Below are 9,012 nucleotides of genomic sequence, written 5' to 3' on the forward strand. Positions count from 1 at the left end.
TGCATGCATGTGCGTGCATGTGAATGCATTCTAGATGAAACCTGAATAGTTTTTAAAAAAAGTACCAATTTTAATAATCAATTTACGATCAGCTACAAGTAGCTTTTGGACCAAGATGACGAACCTTAAGGGTTCGTCAATCTGAATAATTTTTAGTTTATGTAACAAAATATTGTGATTTTAAAGGTAGGAGATATCGGTACAGTAGTAATTACTAAGTCTTCGAAATTGCAATGCCTTTATTTTTCAATTTAACACGACGTTTCAGTTGGTGTATATCTCCAACAGTCAAGTGTAAACAACATCAATCACTGCGTAGTCATGTGGAACTTTCCGTCATGAGTAAAATGCATTAGATCGTGCACGAGTCCTGACAGTAGACGTCTCCAGTGGTTGAGAATTTCGACACTGGGATGGCTGTAAATTCCTTAATTTTACGCGATATATGTACGTTGCTTTAAGAAATTGTTCCTTACATAACATTTTTGCTTCTGCGCAATGTATGTTGTGGCCGTTGGACCAAGCATGTTCTGCAAATCCTGATTGGAAACTCCTTATTTTCGGGTCCACTTTTGGTGCTCCTTTTTTCTAACTTCCAAGGGTCGTTTTGTGCCAATGTATGCATTGACATGGTATTTGGTACATGGACTGCTTTTTTTATAGCTGTCGCTGTTTGTAAGAAATTTTTTAATTAGCTTCATCCACTTTACAGGCACTGCATGGTAATTTTTAGGTTATGAAGTGAAGATAAAAAAATTGTCTTGAACTTTTATCACAAAATATTGAGACACGATTCTACGCAAAAAGTATTGGCCAAATCTGCTACACCAAATAGGTAAGATTTTAAAGATTATAAAATGGGGAAGTCTTTATCTCCCAGGAAAATGCATGTAGGTCACTTAGGTAAATGTATTATGCATTTCGGCTGTGTAAACAGCCATCATCAAATACAGAACATTACAAAAAACATATACACGTTTTATAACATTATAATTTTATATATTTATTTTATATATTTATAATAAGAATTGGTGAACGTATATGTTTTTTGTAATGTTCTGTATCTGATGATGGCTGTTTACACAGCCGAAATGCATAATACATTTACCTAAGTGACTTACATGCATTTTTCTGGGAGATAAAGACCCATTTTGTAATCTTTATATACACATTCTCTTACAAAATATGGACTTCTATTCAACAGATAAGATTTTATTCACATTTTTTTATAGAAATTTATAACCTTCTTGAAAACAAAGATGAACAACAAAGATTTCGGAAAAATAGATCGACAACTGATGCCCTGTTTATTATGAGACAGGTAAAAGAAACTTAGAGACAGGGTGACAAATAGCAACATAAGAGAGGCATGCAAGATGGAGGACATAGTGAGATGGAGAAGGAAGAGAAGAAGATATTGGCGTGATCACATAAACAGAATGGCTTAACCACATAGACAAACCACATAGACTAGTATACAACGCTAAAGAAGTAAAACCAGCAGGCCGACGACCGGAAGAGAGACCATCTAAGAGATAGAAACACAGTTGGAACTCTGTCTCACAGGATAACCAACCAGAATGAGCCTTTGCAATTAACAGACCTAAAGGTCTCGAAGTATAAGAAGAACAAAAAGAAAATATACTCCGGATTTCGGAATAAAAATATCATCCTAAGTTAAATTATTTACATTTTTTTAAAACCATAATCATACCCTATTACAAACAAAACAATAGTGGCTAGACTCATTCATATTTTTTAGAAAAAATGCATTTAAAATATTAACATACTATGCTCTCATAATTGCTAATACTTATTGTAATTATCGGTAATATTTGCGTTTTTCTGCTTTAACTGTTTATAAAGATCTAATCGTAATATGAATACTATCGCTCAACTCAATTGCGACTATTGCTCAACCAAATTGCCTGAGTATCATATTATATAGTGACCTACTCCTCACTCTACTTTAGTTCATGCCTATAGCCAGTTAAATAAAAAAAAACTGGACATAGTTCCTAGAAGTATGTGGCTATGAAATAACAAAACACAATTAATGCCTTCTTACTATTGAAGTTTTTTTTGCAAAATTTCAACTTATAGCAATTTAAAACCTGTATCAAAAAACTTGCTAAAAACATTTAACGGTTATTAAATCTCGTTAAATAAGTTATAAGTACGTAATAATCCAATACTAAAATTAGATGAACGTCCTTGCACTCAAGAAAAACACTTTACGGCCATAATGTCACGCACTGTCCTATTTTCTCTTGGTGGTATTTTGGTCGCCGTATTTACATAATCTTCGATCAGCTGACAGCTATTTAAATCAAGCATGTGGAGCAAAGCTCAGTGTCGAATACCGAAAACTTTGTCATTGTCTTGTCCGCCCATACCTGCGTAGTATGATCTAAATTTAATCTTTTTGTAAGCTATTTTATACTAAACGAAAATCTATTTAAGAATAGTTTTATATTTTAATAAAAAACATACAGATGCAGGGTGGCAACCCTTTGACGGGACAGTATTGCTATTTTCCACATAGTTAAGTTAAAGTTACAAGGTCGGGTTAATTGGACGAGAATTGACCATTTTTATGCCTGACAAAAATATATTCTTATTATAGCCAAGTTTTATTTAAACTTTTTGAAATGCATGGTTATTTATAAAATGTATCAAAATTGAATTTATGAGGTATATAATTAATGACAATATATTAAACCATAAAAATATATAAATTTAAATTGAGATGGAAATGTTCTTTTTAATATAGAAAACAAATTTAAAAGCGATTTGACAGCTTTGCTTAAAGGCTATAACCTGGAAAGACAGGTATTTGCTATAACAAATGCAATAAACTGTATAGATAATATTTTCGCAAATTTTTATAATAATAATAATAATAAAGGTCTTTTTATTTAGGAAAAAAATCCAATTACAAAGTTAATAGTTTAAAGGCGAGATTCAGCGCACAAAGATTCAGATATCGAAATGCCTGTTCTTCTATCTAACCTAATTATCTATACTATACTAAATTTCAAAATAGGAATAATATAAACGCTATAAATTATAAAGAGTATATCAACCAGCAACAAAAAAAGGGAATATCTGACAGCATATACGCCTACACAAGGAAAAAGAAACAAATTCAACCCCACAAACAAAACACATCACAAAGCAAAATATACAGTCTGTTATATGTATGTATATCATAATATATAGTCTATTACATTAATAGTTTTTATTATCTAAAACAAGATTAAGAGTATGCAGACACAGATTGAAAGCTTAAATTGTGTTAATACGCACATGTTAACATCAACGTAACTTAAAAGATTTAACGACTACAAATCTTCAATCAAAATCTACAAACTGCTTAGCAAAAGCGCATTTCAACCCACGAGCAAAATCAAATGTACTAATTTATGGTGATTCTAGTGCTAGAGGTTTCTCTTCTCTTATCTCGGGTATTCTGAGCTCGTCATACAACACCTGTGGTTATGTGTTTAGTAATGTTACAGCCCAGACCTTATGTAATTATGCGTTTCCTCTAATTGTTAACTATACGAAGAATGATGTTGTCGTTGTTTGTTTTGATTTTTCTTGTACATTGCCATCTTTTTCCCAAATAAAATCCTTGCTATCAATGGGCAGGATAACTAATGTAATGGTTTGTATTAAATGCAATTTTAATAAGTGCTCAAAAAGCAGATATTACAATACAATTCATTTTATGAATTCTTTCATTTGTAACCGTAACTTTTCTGTGAGAATAATTACTGATGTCAGACAAAATTTTAGGTACCGTCACTCTGCCAAGTCTATGTGCAAACTTTTATCTTTATATGTTAAAAATACTTTTCTGTCATCCAAATTAGTATTAGCATCTTTAGGTATTAGCAATAGTGGGATAATCAGCGATACACCCTTGATCGAAGGTAGGTCTTCGGTTACGCCTCAACTAGACCAATCTATAGACACTTGCTATTGGATCTTCTTTTTTAATAGAAACTCCCACCATAATCAAGTTGCCCTAGCATTTCTTAATGTTCGATCTGTGCGTTCAAAAGTTAGCGAATTGGAACTATTTTTAGAATCGGTTAACTTTCCTAGTGTAATTCTTGTTGAACACTGGTTGAGGTCTGACGAGCCTATTGATATCCCTGGTTATGTACTAATTTCCAAATTTTCACGCAAGCAATTTACACATGGTGGTACTCTTATTATGTTAGAGAAAGCTTTTTTAACTAAATTTGTGTTTATTACTATTGACAGATTTGATCATCTATTGATTGAAAAGGTGTGCGAGTTTTCTATTGTATTTAGCAGTAAGTTAAATTTGTATATTTTAGGATTGTATTGATCTCCATCTGGTAATTTAGATTTGTTTTTAGAAAAGTTGGAGATCCTCTTAAGTGAAATTTTGGTTAATATAATGTTGATTCTGACTGGCGATCTTAATGTAATTTTTTTAGACAAATCTAATGGATCAAATCGAATGCCTTTTAATCTGTTAAACTCATTTAATTTTAAGATGCACGTGGATCAGCCAACTCGGATTTCAGCATTTTCTTCCTCACTGATAGATTACTTCTGTACGAATTTTAACCAACACGAACATCAGTGTACAACAATCAATGCCGGTTTGTCTGACCATGAGGCAATAGTGGGATTAGTAAAACTTAATAGTACAGCTAATGAGAATAAGTTTGGACGCGATAGACTTTATACTAGAGCTAATTTCCGCAAATTCTCTTTGCTTTGCAATATGTCAAGTTGGAATAATGTATTGACTACTGTTAACCCACTGCATAGCTTTCATCACATAGTATTAAACAATTTTAACACTGCTTTTCCTGTTGTCAATATTAAGAAACGAAATAGAAAACCTAGGTATACTAAGGGTTTACGAGTATCTGGGAAAAATATGCGCTCCCTTTTTTACATTAGGAAATACGCTATGAACAATGCAACATTTTTATATTATTATAACAGATACCGCAAGATTTACAGAAACTCAATCAAAATGGCTAAGTGGACCTACTTTTAAAGGAGGATAAATAATTCCTCCAACAGAGCAAAAGAGTCTTGGAAGATTTTAAATGAGCTTAGGGGCAAAAATAATGCCTTGGTTATTCCAAGTACCTCAGATTCCAATGTCCTCAATTCCTTCTACTGTGATATTGCTAGTAACCTTGCAGCCAATCTCTCACAAAATATAGATCCCAGGAGCTATCTCAGCAATGTGGTAGTAGCCGAATCTTTCTTTTTTGCCCCCACAAGTGTAGAAGACCTTAAACAGTTAATGGTTAATATTAAGAATAAGAGTTCATCAGGTTGGGATGGGCTTTCTCTTAAAATATTTTCTGCTTTACCTCTTGTTGCTTTGCAAGTCTTGGCCGAGTCAATTAACTTTTCATTTATGTCTGGAGTTTTGCCAGGGTGCTTAAAAAGAGCAATGATTGTTCCTCTTTACAAGGGTGGCGATCGCGACTGTCCTTCTAACTTTAGACCTATAGCGTTATTGCCTCCTTTAGCCAAGATAGTGGAACGGCTCGTTAAGGTGAGGATGGTTTCATTTTTAAATAGGTTTGGCCTATTGAGTCTTCAGCAGTTTGGCTTTCGTGAGTCTGTGATCACAAATGATGCTATCTTTAGCTTTCTAGAGCACCTGTACAACCGACTGAATGTTGGTGAAGTTGCAGCAGCGGTATTCTGTGACTTGTCCAAGGCATTTGACTGCGTGAGTCACAGAGTGCTGCTGATGAAACTGGAGCTCTATGGTTTCAGAGGAACTGCCCTTGAGTGGTTTCGTTCCTAATTATCAAATCGTGTCCAGGCTGTCAAATTTAATGTTGGTATCTCTAAGGAACTTAATATAAATGTGGGTGTTCCGCAAGAATCAGTACTTCATCCTTTACTTTTTCTCTGCAGGTAACTGGCAAATTTACATTCTTTGCCGATGATACCACCATCCTCTGGCACGACTCTGATGTTTCTCTAATGGAGGCCAATATACGTGCAGATTTGTTAAAAATAAAAGACTGGTGTGATGCAAATTTTTTGACATTTAATGTTTCCAAAACAAATATCCTTAATTTTAAATGTAATACAAATGATATATGTTTAAGTAATGAAGCCATCACCATGCCACCGTTCAGTAAGTTTTTGGGTCTTTCCATAGACAAGTTCCTTAAATTTGAAGACCATATTGTGAATGTTAAAAAAATTAAAGTTAAGTTAAATGTTTTTGACCCTTTCTTGTTAGACCATTGTGCCATTGATATTAAGGTCTTGATACCAAGAGTAGAGACGTCAACTAAATATCTTCTGCACTATCCAATCATAAGAATTCACATGACAAAGCTCTTTTAGGCACTGGGATGTTGTAACTGGTCTTCATTGTTCTGTAATGAGGGTGAGAGTATAATGTTCAACTGGTCTGTGATGGGTTTATCAGGGTACTGCAAATTTGACTGCAAACAGAGTAGGTAGATCAACATTCCGCTTGTGTCAACTGGTTTAATAACAAGTGTAAAAGTATGAGAGATAGCCAAGACTTTCTATACGAACTCTACAACTAGAGCCCAATTAAAGGCCATAAATTCTTTTAGAAAACTTAATTTCGAGCTCGAGTCACAATGAGACTGTTAATGCAATAATAATAAATTGAATATCTTCTTTGCTCAGTAAATTAGCTAAAATTTCAGATTTGCCTGCGGGTCTTAAATTTAGCTCTCAACAAGTGAGCTAGATAAAAGTGAGGGATACTATAGATTCTCTAAAAAATAAACCAACAAGAGAGATATATGGTATTATGATTAAAAAGCTAAAAAAATCAACCTTTTTGTCCTATAACAAAAATTATTAATAAAAGTATCTTAAAAGGACACTTTTCATCTTGTCTAAGGATTTTTAAGTTGTGCCTATTTTCAATAAGGATTCAAGGTCTTATCCGGACAATTACAGGCCCATCTCATTAATTTTCACTCTTGAGATCTATGAGCACATATTGAGAAATCAACTGTAGAGGTATTTTATAGCCAATCTAGCATCAAAAAGGGCCTAAATTGCAAAAAAATGGTCCCTGGTTCCATATTTTAGAAGTTCTTACTGGTCCATCAAAAAAGCTTAATTTCACAAATGTGGATCCATTCCCCCTTCCGTTTTTGAGAAACACCAAAGAGTTTTTTGATTCAATTTTCTAACTAAACCGTGGGTATCACAGAAAATGCTATAGGACAAAGTATGAAGAGAATTAAATTCTCTACAATTTTGGTGACAAAGCTGTAAGACTTGCGAGAACAAAGGTAGAGGAAGCCAAAGTCACCAAATCTTAGTTTTTTGTACTTTTCCGGAGGAAGTCAATTCTTCTTTACTGGTGCAAGCTTTCTTAAACTGAAGAACATGAAAAAATCTACTAAATTGAAATAAAACCCTTCCTTGTAGATACACTGTTTACCAGATACAACGATTTTTATGTCACGGTCCGCAGCATAAGCATTCTCCTCACGCGGCTGCTGCTCTGCCTATTGTCATGTCTATCTCGCTGGTCCGTATTTTAACACTATTTGGAGCTTAGTCGATCAGCTGACGTGTATATGATTGAATTTTGTCATAAGCATGTTTACCGCGTGCCAAAGAAAAAAAGCCTAATTTCATTAAAAAAATACTTTTTCTCTAGAACTTCCATTATTATATACGTAGCTTCTATTAACTTTAACGAGAGCACAGAAACTGCAATAATTCAAGATGATTTTTACTAAAGTGACGCGAACTTATGAAAACCTTAGTATATACAGATTTATGTGGGCCGATGCTAATGTCATCATGAAGTGAGACAAGGTGTATTTTTTGTTTAATTGTTGACTCTACCAGAAAGATTTTTGTCCATTTTCTCAAATGTAAAAGTGAAGCTTTAAATTAATTGAAAGAATTTTAAGCTTTTGTTGAAACCCAGTCAGGTTTTAAGATTAAAAAGGTTTGAAGTGATCTACTAAACTGAAATAAAACTTTCTTGTAGATACACTGTTTACGAGATCCAACGTTCTTTATGTCACGGGCCGCAGCGTAAGCATTCTCCTTAGGCGGCTGCTGCTCTGCCTATTGTCCTATCTACCTCGCTGGTTCATATTTTAAAACTATTTGGAGCGTAGTCGATCAGCTGACAAGCCTAATTTCTTTAAAAAAATACCCTTTCTCTAGAACTTCCATTATTATATACGTAGATTCTATTGACTTTAACGAGAGCACAGAAATTGCAATAATTCAAGATGATTTTTACTAAAGTGACGCGAACTTACGAAAACCTTATGAAAAAGGACAGATTTATAGGCATTTTGATGCAGAAACTAGAGAGCTTGGGGTATTTATGTAACTAGGCTATATTATGTGAAGGATGCTGATACTTATGTTATATACTGAAAATAGACTGTCGATAAATCTCTTGAGCACGATTCTGCAATTTTAATTGGAGATGACATCTTTCTTTTAGTGCTGCCTGCTGCCACAGCATTCTTGTTGAAGTCAAGCCGAGGAAATATTACAGACCGACTGTATTCCCCGGAAAGTTTCAAGTTTAACACTGTTAAACCACATATGCTATTCGCACATGACTTATAGAATGGACATGTTTAAAACTCCCGCTTAATATGTATTTGAAGCGCCCTCATATGGTAAATTAATGCAATAACTACCGAACAATCGTTTGGCATTCGCAAGGTAGCAAGCATTCAGTGTGGTTATTTTTATCGATATTTTCCTGTTTCAGCCAGTCTGTTTGTAACTTTTACGGTAAGTAATGTAACCATTTATTATTTTCTATGCAACACTTTTTAATATCTAATTATTTTAGTGGTGATGTGCATTATAGAATATGGTTATAAAAAACAAATAATTGAAATTGCTTGTTTAGTTTTCTAGGAAAAAGAATAATTTTACTATAGGGTCAATGGGGGATGTCCATTGTATCCCCAGAATGTTTTTATTTTTTTATTTCAGATATAAAAGAGT

At 33.6% G+C, this 9,012-nt stretch overlaps 1 long non-coding RNA gene across 2 annotated transcripts; it reads right to left on the bottom strand.

Moving 5' to 3' along the window:
• Positions 1–221: 221 nt before the first annotated feature.
• Positions 222–2,225, bottom strand: LOC126740805 (uncharacterized). 2 transcript variants are annotated; one of them, XR_007662004.1, is made up of 3 exons: positions 2,069–2,225; positions 477–669; positions 222–417 (listed from the first exon to the last, which is right to left on the bottom strand). It is a non-coding gene; the product is annotated as an uncharacterized LOC126740805 (long non-coding RNA). The 2 variants fall into 2 exon arrangements; XR_007662003.1 differs by having other exon boundaries at positions 222–427.
• Positions 2,226–9,012: the final 6,787 nt, after the last annotated feature.

Source organism: Anthonomus grandis, chromosome 9 (assembly GCF_022605725.1).
Source record: "Anthonomus grandis grandis chromosome 9, icAntGran1.3, whole genome shotgun sequence".
NCBI lineage: Eukaryota > Metazoa > Arthropoda > Insecta > Coleoptera > Curculionidae > Anthonomus > Anthonomus grandis.